At 44.4% G+C, this 3568-nt stretch overlaps 1 pseudogene across 1 annotated transcript; it reads left to right on the forward strand.

Annotated features, from left to right (window-relative positions):
• The first annotated feature begins 398 nt into the window (after window positions 1-398).
• On the forward strand, window positions 399-1972 carry LOC103074464 (male-specific lethal 3 homolog pseudogene; annotated as a pseudogene). The gene has a single exon (XR_014368682.1). The product of XR_014368682.1 is annotated as a male-specific lethal 3 homolog pseudogene (transcript).
• The last annotated feature ends 1596 nt before the right edge of the window (window positions 1973-3568 follow it).

Genomic DNA, 3568 nt, shown 5'->3' on the forward strand with positions numbered 1-3568 from the left:
CATAAATGAATTTTACAAACATTATGTTGAGTAAAAGAAGTTAGACATAAAACAATGCCTACTATGTGATAATGATTATATAAAAGTCAAACAGGCAAACCATTTTATAGTGTTAGGTGTCAGGATGATGGTGTGTGGAGGATGCAGGCAGAAGCTGCCTGCACCACTTGACCTGGTGGTTATATGGGTGTGTTCACATTGTGATCATTTATCTTTGATTTGAGCACTTAAAAAATACACTTAACACTTCAGTTATAAAAATAAAAAAGTGAAAGGTAGAAGGGTAGAGTGGGATTCCTAACCAGGAGAATATAGGCAAGAGTAGGGAAGGAAGGTATAAGAAACTCAGGAAAGGGGAAAAGCAGGTGCTGACTACAAAAAATCTCCAGGTGACGATGAGCAAATGAGCGCGAGCGAGGGCATGAAATTTAAATTCCACTCAGGGGAGAAAGTGCTGTGCTTCGAGCCTGACCCCACCAAGGCGCGAGTGCTGTACGATGCCAAGATTGTCGATGTTATTGTTGGGAAACACGAAAAAGGCAGAAAGATCCCAGAATATCTGATCCATTTTAATGGTTGGAACAGAAGCTGGGATAGATGGGCAGCTGAAGATCATGTCCTTCGTGACACCGATGAAAATCGGAGATTACAGCGTAAATTGGCAAGGAAAGCTGTAGCTCGCCTGAGAAGCACAGGAAGAAAGAGGAAGCGCTGCAGGTTGCCTGGTGTGGACTCTGTCTTAAAAAGCCTCCCTGCTGAAGAAAAAGATGAAAATGTTGAAAACTCAATAAGCAGTTCCTCTGATGACAGTAGTGAAGAAAAGGATGAAGAAATAAGTGAAGAAAGTGATATTGAAGAAAAGACTGAAGTGAAGGAAGAACCAGAGCTGCATGCAAAAAAGGAAATGGAAGAAAGAACAATAACTATAGAAATCCCTGAAGTTCTGAAGAAGAAGCTTGAGGACGATTGTTACTATATCAACAGGAGGAAACGGTTAGTGAAACTTCCGTGCCAGACCAACATCATAACTATTTTGGAATCATACGTGAAGCATTTTGCTATCAATGCAGCCTTTTCTGCCAATGAGAGGCCTCGTCACCATCACGCTATGCCACATGCCAGCATGAATGTGCATTATATCCCAGCAGAAAAGAACGTTGACCTTTGTAAGGAGATGGTGGATGGATTACGAATAACCTTTGATTACACTCTCCCATTGGTTTTGCTCTATCCGTATGAACAAGTTCAGTATAAAAAGGTGACTTCGTCCAAATTTTTTCTTCCAATTAAGGAAAGTACCACAAACACTAATAGGAACCCAGAGGAACTCTCTCCAAGCCCACCTTTGTTGAATCCATCCACACCACAGTCCACAGAGAGTCAGCCAACCACAGGCGAGCCAGCCACCCCCAAAAGGCGCAAAGCCGAGCCGGAAGCCTTGCAGTCTCTGAGGCGGTCCACACGCCCCTCCGCCAATTGCGACTGGCTGTCGGAGAGCAGCGCCTCGCCTCAGCCCAAGCGCCGGCAGCAGGACGCTTCTGCCAGCATGCCCAAGCTGTTCCTGCACCTGGAAAAGAAGACACCCGTTCATAGCAGATCATCCTCACCCGTTCCTCTGACCCCTAGCAAGGAAGGGAGTGCGGTGTTTGCTGGCTTTGAAGGCAGAAGAACTAATGAAATAAATGAGGTCCTCTCCTGGAAACTTGTACCCGACAGTTACCCCCCAGGTGACCAGCCACCTCCACCCTCTTACATTTATGGGGCGCAACACTTGCTGCGATTGTTCGTGAAACTTCCAGAAATCCTTGGAAAGATGTCCTTTTCTGAGAAGAATCTGAAGGCTTTACTGAAGCACTTTGATCTCTTTCTGAGGTTTTTAGCAGAATACCATGATGACTTTTTCCCAGAGTCTGCCTATGTTGCTGCCTGTGAGGCGCACTACAGCACGAAGAACCCCAGGGCGATTTATTAAGGTTTTGATGGTTCTGGAAGAACAGCTTCTCTATCTAGCTTTGCACTCTCCGTTCCTGATAAAGAACTAGGGAGTTGGTGGGCCTTCCTTACAGGCAGAGCGAATGCGACACTCGACACTCGCCTTGGGGGTGTGTGGCAGAGGCAGGCCCATTTGTTTGAGTTGCTTACCTACCGTAGTTATTTCTGTTAAGGATTACTTCCTAGGTACCTGAACGGCCTCCAGCATGTGACCCTTGCCACGGTACATGTCATCTGTGACGGCGGGAAACGAGCAGCTGTGTTCACAATGAAATGTTCATGAAAGTGTGCGTAGGTTGGGCTGTTTCAGTAGACGGAGTTACTTATTAGCAATAACCACATTTTTTAGTTATTTGTTAGCATTAAACAAAATTGTTTTTGCAAACCGTTTTCATTCTTGTGATGAGGCTGAGCAACAAAACATTAGTTTTGCTTGGAAACCGGAAAGTAGTCCCAGAATATTTTAGAGGGGGTTGATATTGATGGCAAAAGAAAATTTGCAGCTATACCTTTGCTTGTTACAGTTCCTTTTCTATAAAACCTTATTTTTGGTGATCTAAATAAAGCATTGCCTGAATGTTTGAGATTTTATAGCTACACTTGGTTGTGTAATGTTATAGTTCCCTTTCTGTAGGATGTTATTTTGGGTGGTCTCAAATAAATCATTGCCCATCTTGCTGGAAAGAACCAAGAGAGAGTTTTCACTCTGGTCTTGTCCTCTTTCTTCATTGCCTCTCTGTCTTCCCCCCTGAGAATTCTTGCCCTGTGCAAACATTTTGTTTGGGCTTTTTTTTATCTCTTGAATTATTTCCAGAGGGAAAATTTCCATGAGTAGAATAATTTGGTCAAAGGGTACAGCTATTTTAATGTCTTGTTTTATAAACTTTGCCAGATTGTCCTCCAGAAAGACTGTACCAACCCATAGCAACTCAAGAATGCTTCAAAGTGTGTGTTTTCTAAAACAGGGTTTTAAGAGCTTATTGATTTAACATTTGCAAAATGGTATGGGGGCTTCCCTGGTGGCACAGTGATTAAGAATCCACCTGCCAATGCAGGGGACACGGGGTTCAAGCCCTGGTCTGGGAAGATCCCACATGCCACAGAGCAACTAAGCCCGTGCACCACAACTACTGAGCCTGCGCTCTAGAGCCCGTGAGCCACAACTACTGAAGCCCCTGTGCCACAACTACTGAAGCCCACGTGCCACAACTACTGAAGCCCACGTGCCACAACTACTGAAGCCCACGTGCCACAACTACTGAAGCCCGAGGTCCTAGAGCCTGTGCTCCGAAACAAAGAGAAGCCTCCACGATGAGAAGCCCCTGCCCCGTAACCAAGAGTAGCCCCCACTCGCCACAACTAGAGAAAGCCCGCGCTTAGCAATGAAGACCCAACACAGCCAAAGATAAATAAATAAATATTTTTAAAAAATGGTAAGGAAGTGGACTAATTTACATTTCCTTAATTATTAGCGAAACTAAGCATTTTCCTTTAAAATGCTGACAATAATTCCCTCTTATACACACGGCCTGATCAGTGTGTTCTCTGCATATTTAGGAGTTTGTATTCTTTATGG

Source organism: Lipotes vexillifer, unplaced genomic scaffold, assembly GCF_000442215.2.
Source record: "Lipotes vexillifer unplaced genomic scaffold, Lipotes_vexillifer_v1.1 scaffold1010, whole genome shotgun sequence".
NCBI classification, from domain to species: Eukaryota; Metazoa; Chordata; class Mammalia; order Artiodactyla; family Lipotidae; genus Lipotes; species Lipotes vexillifer.